At 37.3% G+C, this 11,543-nt stretch overlaps 1 protein-coding gene and 2 pseudogenes across 1 annotated transcript in view; 2 read left to right on the top strand and 1 right to left on the bottom strand.

Moving 5' to 3' along the window:
- Positions 1–1,467, top strand: part of LOC105741235 — a 2,937-nt pseudogene extending 1,470 nt beyond the window's left edge.
- Atrx (ATRX, chromatin remodeler) overlaps positions 1–11,543 on the bottom strand; it is a 305,544-nt gene that overhangs the window by 79,071 nt on the left and 214,930 nt on the right. The window lies entirely within an intron of this gene.
- Positions 3,216–6,782, top strand: LOC105741234 (annotated as a pseudogene).

The following is an 11,543-nucleotide window of genomic DNA, read 5'->3' as shown; positions in this document are numbered from 1 at the left end:
GCCAGCACGGCAGGCCCGGGGATTGAACCCCCGGCCCCTGTATCTGTCTAAGCAGGTGCTTTAATCTGCTGAGCTCTTTGGCCAGCCCTTTTGTTTGTCTGGTTTTTACAATTTCAAACTAAGTTAAGCTAAAGTTAACTATCATTTTATTCTCCAAGAAAGAAAGTACATTCGGATCCTGTGGGTAGAAAAATGACATATCACATACTATATCATAAAGTACAGAAAATGTTCATAAGAATCATGGGCCTATTTTCCATTATGGAAATACTTTAATTACAGGTTTTTAGACATTGGCTAAAGAAACTGAAGAACTTTTTGTTTCTTTGTTTTGAGACAGGGTTTCAATTTCACTATTCAGTTCAGGCTTGCCTCAAACTCTCAACAGTCCTCCTGCTTCAGCCTCCTGAGTTGCTGGGATTATAGGCATGCGCCACCATGCCTGGCTAAAAGGACATTTTAAGAAAGGAAGAAACTGAAACTTATTCAATCTAACCTACTGATTTCTTTTAGAATTACATTTATGAGAAATAGAAACCAATGATGGGGATATGCTACATGGCCAAAACCAACTTTATTTTCTACTCAAAAGGTCACTGATAGCCCCAAGCCTATGAGGCCCTGATGGGTGGCTGAGGATGGGGGTCCCAGTTCCAGGGAGTAAGTTGAAATCATACAGAAGGATAAAGTTTGACAATGTATGATCTTTACACAATCTAGGGAAAAAAATATTTTGACAAAGTTGTCTTTTTCAAAATGACTGGAAGTTAAATGTTGCACCAGATATTGTTTTCGAAAATACTGAACTTTATATATGATAGCGTGTAAAGGGATCACTGGACAGGAAGAAATTAGAACAATTATACAATAAACACAAAGATCCTCAAGATAAAAATAAACTGGACTAGATGGTATACAGCAATTCTTCAATGACCCTGCACTTGACGCCACCAGCATTAGTGTTTTGATCATGATATGGAAGAGCAGAGCAGCAACACAACGTGAGTTCTCCAAACCAGAGTTCACAGATGGCATGGCAGAACTAGGATGTGACAGCATAGAAAAGCTAAAGACTCAAATACCCACGATGGAACAAGAGTTGAAAGAACCAGGATGATTTAAGGATTTTCCCACTTTACTTTTAACTTTGCGAAGAATCCAGGACAAAAGGGGTTAGGTCTTAGAAAGGAACACTGCCTAATGGAACTTAGTGCTTAATAGAAGATTTAAATTAAGATTTATGGGATTTTTGTTGAACATCATAAACAATACCAAAAGATAGTTGGAATCTTCTTTTAGACTTCAGTACAATGACTGCAGACGAGACATCTAATTATGGTGAGGAAGGAGCATGGCCTGTTCTCATTGATGACTCTGGAATTTGCACATCCTCAAACTTCTGGGACAAAAAGCACAACAAACTCTTTTATTCTCCTTGGGGGAGATGACCAGGAATTGAACTCATGACCTTGTACTTCTCAGGCAGATGCTGTGCTTCTGAGCTTTATCTCTGGCCTTAACATAAAGTTGATCCTATATACTCTAATTTTCCTTAAGAGTTATTAAGACTCAAGGATCCCTTTTTCTCCCCAATAACGGAAATTGAACCAGAGTGTTGAGCTGCATAGCCCTATATCCTTATATTCCTATATCCCTCAGCCCTTTTTGTTTTGTGACACAGAGTCGTTAAATTGCACAGACTGGCCTCAAATCTGGAATGCTCTTGCCTCGGCCTCTTAAGTAGCAGTGATTACATGTTTGTACCTCTTACTGCCAAACTTCAAGAACACTTCTGAGCATAGCAAAGCCTTAGAAAAACTTAAAACTCCAACTTTCTAGAATGTACATATTCTGTACAATAAATACAACAGAAAATTGCACATTCAATTTCTGCTTCCTGGACCGAACTGAAGATAAATACTCAATATTCAGACTGATGATTGAGACAAAACTTTAAGGATACATTTTGGACCATATCATATTTCATTCTTCTAATGGTGGTTTGAGCTTGTCTTCTAGTCTGGGCCACTCGAAACATTTATAATTCAAACACTGCGGATTTCACTGTGGACGGACCATCCTAGTTTATTCTCCCATGAACCTTAAAAGCTTTATGGTGATCAGTTCAAGTTTCCATTCTTGCATAAAGTACAATGTTATCATCAGAAAACATTTTGGCATAAGAATTAAACATAATGAACATCACAATTTATAAAAACTTCTTAAATTATGCTTTGGGCTAGTTGCAAAGATTACACTGATAGCACTTCCAATGAGGACGATATATTTAAGTATACAGGGTTTGGAATGGTGTTTGGTTTTGGGGGATTTTTTTTTTCCCGGCAAATCATATGCATTGTTGATACACAGTATGTGATGAAAGAAATGTCAGAGTAACCATTGTGGAAAAAATTTTAGAATAATTTCGTATCCACATGAAAAACATACTGTTTTAGAATTTCAATTTCAAAGAAGTTCCACAGAATTAGTCTATACTTACCTTATCCATATTTATATGGGATGGTCCTACAGGGAGCTTTTATTTAGCAAATAACATTACAAATAATATTTTATTTAGCAAATGTCTCCATAATGTTAGATTCCACACTTGTCTATATTATGCACCACATAATTGGATTTCATTATCCTTCTGAAATGCTTATATGCTTGTTAAACAAGTGAAACTATTTATTTTGTATTGCTGTACAACACAATCCAATATCCTAAATTTAGGCATGAAAAAAAAATTTAGGCATGAGGGTTTCCTTTTCTGTTTTTATTTTTTTCCTTTTTGGTCATCACACTATGGAACATAAATGAAATTCTCTTAATTTATAAAAGGATAGTATGAATTACATTTAGAAAATGGTTGTGATGATGAATCATGAAGTTCAATCTGTGTAATATAGGTACTGCTCTTTCAGACAAGTTGGCCATTTGTAATGACTCTTTATTTTGTTGAAATTTCTTTAACTGCTAATCACTGTGGTTGCCAAATATTTACTTTAGGACAAAGATTTTAAGATAAGCATATACTTGAGGAAAAATACCAATCTGGCTTCTATTTTTGGAAATTAGTCTCTTTATTGTTTTTGTTTCATTCATGTTCACCCCATTTTCTCATCAAAACAGAATGCTAGGGCTGGGGAGATCACTCGATGGTCTAAGCATCTTCCTGGCAAGCTCAAGGACGCAGGTGCAATCCCCAGTGCCACATGTCGTGCTGGTTCCGGAATCCTAGGCACACCTTGCCGGCCACCAAAACCAGGTGTGATGATGCACGCCTGTAATCCCAGCATTGGGGAGGCTGAGACAGGAGGATCACTATGAGTCCAAGCTATGTAGTGCGACCCTGTACTACATATAACAGAATGTTACCTTGTACGGAACACCCCTCCTTTTTTTGGTTATAAGATCCATGAACAGCTTTCCTGCCTAAATTACTCATTTTTGTTTACTTGCTGTAATGTAAAGAAGGGTTAATTCCTTTCTTAAACATTTCTGTAACTGATTAAAAAATGTTGAACATCAAGCTTTACATGACGAGACATTTACCAGGTACAGATTTTGCTTGGTATAACCAGGTACTGTCTGAGGCCTCATATTGATGTTAATAAAGGAATGTACTAAAATAGCAGTAAATTTTAAGCTGATGCAGAAGTGTTTTAAAGAATTACTTATTAAAATTGTTTTTATTAACATAATTTTCAAACTGATGAGATATTTTATTAATGTTCCAGTCATGACTTTAATTCAAGAGTGCAATTTTACCAGAAGAAAAATTTGAAAATCTCTATTCAGGTTATTAGAATCAGTTTTTTTTAAAAAAAAGAAAAGAAAAAAGAGGAAGAATCCTGTTGTTTGCAGTGTTTCATAATTTCATTTCTACAACTATAAAGAGGAATTTCAAGTATGAAAAAAACTTAAAAGATATACATAAATGTATTTTCATTCCCTGTCTTAACCATTTTGAGTTGCAGTACATGCTGTTTTGAAATGAGATGCTATTTTTCCCCCAGTTGTTTTCATAAAAATTGGTAGTGGTTATGGCCTACTGCCTTTGACTTTACAGATTTTTCTTTTAAACATAAGATCTTTATCAACATAATAGTGTTTGTCATTAGCTTGGTATTAAACATTTATATTACTTAAAAGTACATAAAGCTTTGAATATAATCATGTACATAAAAGTTAAGGTTGTTCACTATGATGGCATATTAGAATTAAATAAAGCTTTACTGGGGCTGGAGAAGGGGGGGTGGTCACTGACAGCCACGTATGGTAGGACAAGCCTGTAATCTCAGCACTCAGGAGGCTGAGATAGGAGAATCCCTGAGAATCTGAGGCCAGTCTGGGCTACAAAGTGAGTTCAAGACTAGCCTGGGGGAAAAAAAGACCAGCCTAAACTGCATAGTGTAACCCTGTCTCAAAGAGACAGACAAGCCCAGCCTGAGCAAAAATTAGTGAGACTCTTTCAAAATTAAAAGGGCTGGGAATGTAGTTCAGTATGAAGGCCTTGGCTTCAATTCCCAGTATGGCAACAAAACAAAACATACCCCACAAACCAACTCTTCCTTTTTCCTGGGGTAGGGGGGGGAGAGCAGGAATTGAACTCGGGACCTTGTACTTCTCAGGCAGATGCTGTGCTCCTGAGCTAAATCTGGCCTTCTTTAACATAGAAAGCTGATCCTATATACCCTAATTTTCCTTAAGAGTTAAGAATCAAGGACTCCTTTTTCCCCCAATAACGGAAATTGAACCAGAGTGTTGAGCTATATATCCCTATATCCCTCAGCCCTTTTTGTTTTGTGACACAGAGTCATTAAATTGTACAGACTGGCCTCAAATCTGGAATGCTCTTGCCTTGGCCTCTTAAGTAGCAGTGATTACATGTTTGTACCCCTTATTGCCAAGCTTCAAGAACACTTTTGAGCGTAACAAAGCCTTCGAAAAACCTGAAACTCCAAGTAATTACTCTTACCAAGAGGTGCCCAGAGGAATTCTACACTGAATAAATGTATCTCATTAATATTAGTCACAAGCACAGGCACTAAAAAGCTGCCTTGAAAGGCAGCTGAGTTTTGATGTCTGAAATCTGAATCTTGCAGTTACACCATCTTCTTACTGGCCATACAATATACAACTATCTCACATACCAACTATCATCCTTGAACTATTCTTCAAATATTGCTATAAAGTAGTCATACCTGGCATATGAAACATGAAAAAAAAACAAGTGATACTATAGAGATCCTGATTCTTATCACTGAAGTCCATATAATCAGCCCAAATTCTTAGTAATTTAAGAGCTAAAAGACACTCAAGGATAAGCCACTGTGACCCACTTCCCCTCTCAACCCTTCCCACATATGCACGCCAAGGGCAAGGTGCAGAGGTTTGGGTAAGAAGCTGAAAGCAGCGGGTGGCTGGTGGCTGTAGAGCCCAGGGTTCCCAGTCCCAGGTGCTATCCACTTCATCTGAAGTTTGGAGGGAGCCCAGAGGCTGGCCATGTTTTTCCTCCGTGAGGTCTGAGTAAGGCATAGCAGAGAAAGCCTGCCTACCTCGCCTCCTCCATGCCTTGTCTGGACCCCAGTGCAGCCGCACTCACTCGCACATGGATGGCAGCAGGGGGATAGGAAGGGGTGTCCAGAAGATTTTGATGGGCCTCCAGAACAAAAGAGGCCCCTGAGAGTTCCACCTAGCTCACAGGATAAAATCCCACAGCAGAACTCAGAGTTAGCAACAGCTAAGCCCCAGGTAGTTATGGCTCCTGTGTTAATGTCTAAACTGACTATGGCACCCTCTGAATTTTGCTTATAAGGCTTGAACAGAATCCTATGAAAATGGCTGTGAGGATTATCCCACTCTATCAGACTGTGTTGAGGAGTTTTTGAATCATCTTACAGAGCCATCAGGCAGTTTAAAAACTGAAACTGAACAGTCTGCAGAATCCCTGAATGGCTGGGTTACAAACCATGATGCTTTATAAGAACTTGTGGAACTCATCTACCAACAAGCCATACCGATCCCGAGTTTCTCTTACATGGGAGCTCACCTGACCCATCACCAAACAATTAGTCCACACAGTGGCAATTTCTGCCAATTACTACTTCAAAGATGTCAGACTGAATATGAAGTTAAAGATCAAGCTGCAAAAGGAGATGACATGAACTGAAAACGATTTCATGCATTTATACTTTTTCTGGGAAAACTTTATCTTAAGGTGGAGATTAATGGAACAAATGGACAGATTACAAAAGCAGACAATTCTTTAAGTTGGTCTGTGTGAACTGCTGAATGCCCTCTAATCCAATGGATGACAATTTAATTTGTGCAGTAATATTACTAAAGTTGGCAGGATCAGTTTTGGAAGATGCTTGGAAAGGAAAATCAAAGACAGGGAAGAAATTATTCAGAGGATTGAAATGCCCTATATGCAAACAGCAGCTGAGATGTAAAATAGATCGTTTTGAAGCTTGTACAACTCTGGGCAAGTAACTGGGGTAGCATACATGCAGCTTCAACATACAGAGAAACAACACCTGAAACTGATCCCAACTACTGTATGAATGAGTCGCCATTTTGTACATCTGATGGCATTCCATTCACAGCAGCTGATCCAGACTTGAGAGAAGACTTTTTTCTAGATTATGAACAAAATGGAACAGATATCAGGGGCTGGTCATCTATACTTAGATGATATTGGTGATAAGATGGACCCAGAGGTGGAAGAAGCTTATGAAAAGTTTTTTTTGGAATCAGAGCACAAGCAAAAACAGTAAAGTTAAATGTCACTGTATCAGGTTTGCAAAAGGTTAGATACAATGATTCAGCAGAACAGAAGAAAACAAGAACATGTGTCATACCAAATTAAGGATGTTGGGTTATGTTACTAATGTATGCAACTTTAATACTATCTACCAATATAAACTTTATTCCCTATAACTTAAAATGTGTGTAAATATATCTTTATGTAGTTAATTCCACTGTTTGGGCTGCAACGATTTTTTTTTTTGGGGGGGCAGGCTACTGGGTATTGAACTCTACTCTGCACTTGCCAGGCAAGTTCTTATTCTACTGAGCTATGTCCCCAGACCAATAAAATTGATTTTGAAATAAATGAAATGCTGAAAGTAAATCTTGCTACCTGGTTACATGCTTATCCTTTAAGTTTTCTTTCTTGAGAAAAAAAGTCTCAGCCTAGAAATACATATAACTGCAAAAGTAGTATTTTTTAGTTTGATACTTATATCTCAATAAATTGAATTTCAAATACTGCTGGTTGTAATAGCACACACTTGAGAGGTTCAGACAGGAGGATCACTGTGAGTTCAAGGCCAGCCTGAGCTAGAGTAAGTTTACAACCCAGCCTGAACTATATAAGGAGATCGTTTCTCAAAACAAACAAACTTAATTATAGCCATGAAAATCCTTAGCACTAGTCTTGGAATATACCAACAACTGATTTATATATGTAGATGGTATTTGATACAAAGGTACCTGGTACCCTGTTGGCAACTTCCCATGGTAGCCAAGATAGTCTTCCTCTTTTATCTGAGAAAGCTGTCTTGCTTAAAAGTGAAAAAGCTTCAGACTGGGACAAAAATACTTTCATAAGACATATCACATAAAAGACTGTTACAAATATTAAAAGAACTCCTAAAATGCAACCATAAAAAGAGACAACTAAAACCTATGACAAAGATCTTTACAGAAACTTCACCAAAGATAACATATGTTTGGAAAATAAATGTATAAAAGGACAGCACAGCACTGAAGAGAAAGCTGAACGCTTTTATCTGTTTCTTCTTTATAAGGCAGAATCTTTTGTGACTTAAACTCTGAGTAATATTCTAGCCATTCTTTTAAGATTATGATAGTGTATTAAGTATTGTTAATCTCTATTTTGCTATGAAGCTTTGCTTTATAGAAAGGTACTTAATTTTTAATAATATCTACTTATAATACATTAAAATAAAAAAGATATTGTACTATTTGCAAGTGACCATTGATCAGAACTTAGCTTTTCAGCTTTTTGTGCTTAAGTAGTATACCATAAATTAAATCCTGAGCACATACACATATGTCAAATTATACCCTGAGAAAACTGAAAGTCTTAATTTAGGGGAAAGAATTAAATACATCTTTTCTGAAGAGATTTTGGATTTTGCTTTCTAGTAAAATATGTTCAGTTTCAAAAGAAAAAAATATACTAAGTAAATGTCACACAAAGTGATCAGAAACATAAAACAGATCTTCAAAGGTATCACAAGTAGCAAAAGAAGAAAGAAACTGGGCATGGTAGCATAATCTGTCCTCCCAGCTGCTTGGGAGGAGTGAGGAAGAATCACTTAAGATTAGGAGTTTGAGATCAGCTGGAGGGGGCCGGGGAGATGGCTCAGTGGAATAAGTGCTTCCCTGGCAAGCACAAGGTCCAGAGTTCAATCCCCAGTTCCACCAAAAAATAAATAAATAAATAAATAAATAAACAAAATAAAGAGATCAGCCTGGGCAAGACAGCCAGATCCCCCACTCAAGGAAAAGAAGAAACAAAAAGAAAGAAAAAGGGTTGGCGAGCTAGCTCAGCACACTAAACGCCTGTTTAGGAAAGTGCAGGGACTGAGGTTTGATGGCCAGCACCACAGGCTGTGCCAGCCAATAAGACTGGGCGTGGTGGTACACACCTGCAATCCCAGCACTGGGGAGGCTGAAGACAGGAGGACCACTATAAGTCTGAGCTATGTAGTGAGACCCTGGTCCAAATTTTTTTTAAAAAAACATAAATTAGCGCTGGGGGAATGGCTCAGTAGAATAAGTGCTTGCCTGGCAAGTGCAAGGTCCTGAGTTCAATCCCTGGTGCTGGCTGGAAAAAAAAAAGAAAAAGAAAAAAAAAATCTTAGAAAAAAACATAAATTAAATTAGAATGAAGCAAACAAAAAAAAGGAAGGGATAGGTCAAATATGAAAAGAAAATTCTGTATAGATTCAGATACAGTAATTTGAAAATACTGAGACCACAATAAGGAAGCAAATATTTTGTAGCTTTTGGGGGGGGGGTATTTAGGACAGGGTGTACAGGGTGTCACTATTAGATGGGACTTGTAGTGATTCTCCTGTTCACAACCTCCCAAGAGCTGAGATTACAGGCACACGCCACCACGCCCAGTCTCAATTGCCCTCTCAGTGTGCCCAGGGATGGGACCGGCACAGCAGGCCCTGGGGATCAAAACCCCCGCCCCTGTGCCTGCAGGTGCTTTAATCTGCTGAGCTGTTTGTCTGGCCCTTTGTAGCATAATATTTAAAATGATTTTTAGTTAACATTTTGATATATACACCTTTTAATACGCACAAATGTGTAGTATTTCATAGTACTTATCATATAATACTTTCTACATATACCTAAGTATAACAACATGATCTCTATATATTAGGATATTTAATGTATGTTACTTCACAGCATTAGGTTACATCAGAGTATCAAAATATAAACTATCCTCAAAAGTTCAGCATTCAAACTAACAGTGTGAAAACTGGAAACAATTCACTTTAAGTAAAAAGTTGGACTATATAATTCTAGTGATTAAAAAGTATTTACCTAGTGGTTTGGTTTTCAAAATAAATGAATAAAAAAAGAAAGAAAAAAACTCCAAAATTTAATATACACATACATCTACATAAACATAACACATATACATGGGGGGGGGAGCAAGATATCCAAAAGCAGCAGTTCTAGTTTCTGGTTTATGGTACTATGGATAGTTTTATTTTCATATTTGAGCTTTTCAATATTTCATACATTCCACAATGAACACATATTTTTCTGACAAAGAACAATATAATTTTCTTTAGAGAATTTAAAAATAGAAAAAAAGAAACTAGAAACAATACAAAATTTCAATAAAAAAATAATAGGAATTCATCAGTGGTTGTTATATTGTATAACACTGACTTCAACTTAATTTAGATTACCAGATATAAGCAAGGAAAACTGGTTTAAAAAAGTTTCTGCACCATATGTATTGCTGTATGCTACTCTGTCTTTGTGTTTGCTTTTGTTTTTACTCTTTAAAAAGAATCAAAATAGAGGAAAAAAAATTATGTCTTCACTGCTCCTTTCAACAATCCAGCAGAAATCAGCAGTAGAGTTGCCCAAGCTATCCTATGTATATACATGTATATAGTTTCCCCTTCGTTCCTTCTTTTCTCCTTTCCCTCATCTCAGTTGTTCCTTCTCTTTGAACACATTCTTTCCCTTTCACAGTACGTAGTTTTCAGATTTTACTTATTCTTTCAAGTTCTTAAGCTTGGGAGACAATATGATGTTTACACATATGAGTCTGATTTATTTCACTTTTTATTTATTTATTTAGCCAACTCAGCCCACCCTGGGGGTAGGACTGGCACAGCACATGGTGCCGGAGATCAAACCGCAGTCCCCTGAGCCTGCCTAAGCTTGCCAAAGCAGGCACTTTAGGCTGCTGATCTATTTCACTGGCCCCTATTTCACTTTTGGGTATGGTCTCTAGTTGGTCCATTTACCTATAAAAGCCTGGAGTTTAACTTTCTTTATGGCTGAGTAATACTCTGTTGTATAAAAATACATCCTTTTTATCCATTCCTTAGTTGATGGGCATTTGGGTTGTTTCCAAGATACAGCTATGACAAATTGCACTGCTATCAACATGAGTGCACATGTATTGCTGTGGTATGAGGTTTCATTTCTTCTGGGAAGATACTCAAAAGGGGAATAGCTCAGTCAAATGGAACTTCTAATCCTAGTTATTTTTGAAGATGCTCCATACTAATTTCCAAAGTGATTGTACCACTCTACACTCTCACCAACAGTGGAAAAGGCTTCCTTTTTCCCCACAGCCCTGCTAGCATTTGTTATTCCTTAATTTTTTTTGATTGACTGCCATTCTTTCTGGGGTGAGATGACTCAGTGTGAAAGCTATGGATTCAATCAGCAGTAACACCTGCATCCACACACACATATATACCATGAAACTACTACTAGCACTAAAAGCAAAATCTACGTGAACTTCTTAAAACCAAGTACAATATAAGAGTCTAATAAAGAAATAAAAGTATTTTTCAAATATGTAACATATAGTTTCAAACTTTTTTGAGACAGAGACAGAGAGAGACAGAGACAGAGAGAGAGACAAAGAGACAGAGACAGAGACAGAGACAGAGACAGAGACAGAGACAGAGGCAGAGGCAGAGACAGATTCTCACTCTATAATTCAGGCTAGCCTTGACTTCTTGCAGTCCTCCTGCCTCAGGCTCCAGTCTGGGATTATAGGCATCGATCGCCACACTGCACACTCTAAGAAACTTAAATGAAAGTGAGATAAAGCAGGTGATATATCAACAGACATATTCTGGTGGTTTGTAAAGAGAATCAAGATAGAGTAGTTGTTGATACTGCCCACTCGATTCATTGTTTTTTTTTTAATATTTTTTTAATTATTTATTTATTTTTATTTATTACATTTATTTATTGTGTGTGTGTGTGGCCAGCTCAGCCCACCAGGGGGCAGG

The sequence above is a fragment of the Octodon degus genome, unplaced genomic scaffold (genome assembly GCF_000260255.1).
Source record: "Octodon degus isolate 3935 unplaced genomic scaffold, OctDeg1.0 scaffold00353, whole genome shotgun sequence".
Taxonomy (NCBI): domain Eukaryota; kingdom Metazoa; phylum Chordata; class Mammalia; order Rodentia; family Octodontidae; genus Octodon; species Octodon degus.
Note: the sequence above shows the minus strand (reverse complement) of the source record. Positions and strands in the feature narration are given on the sequence as shown.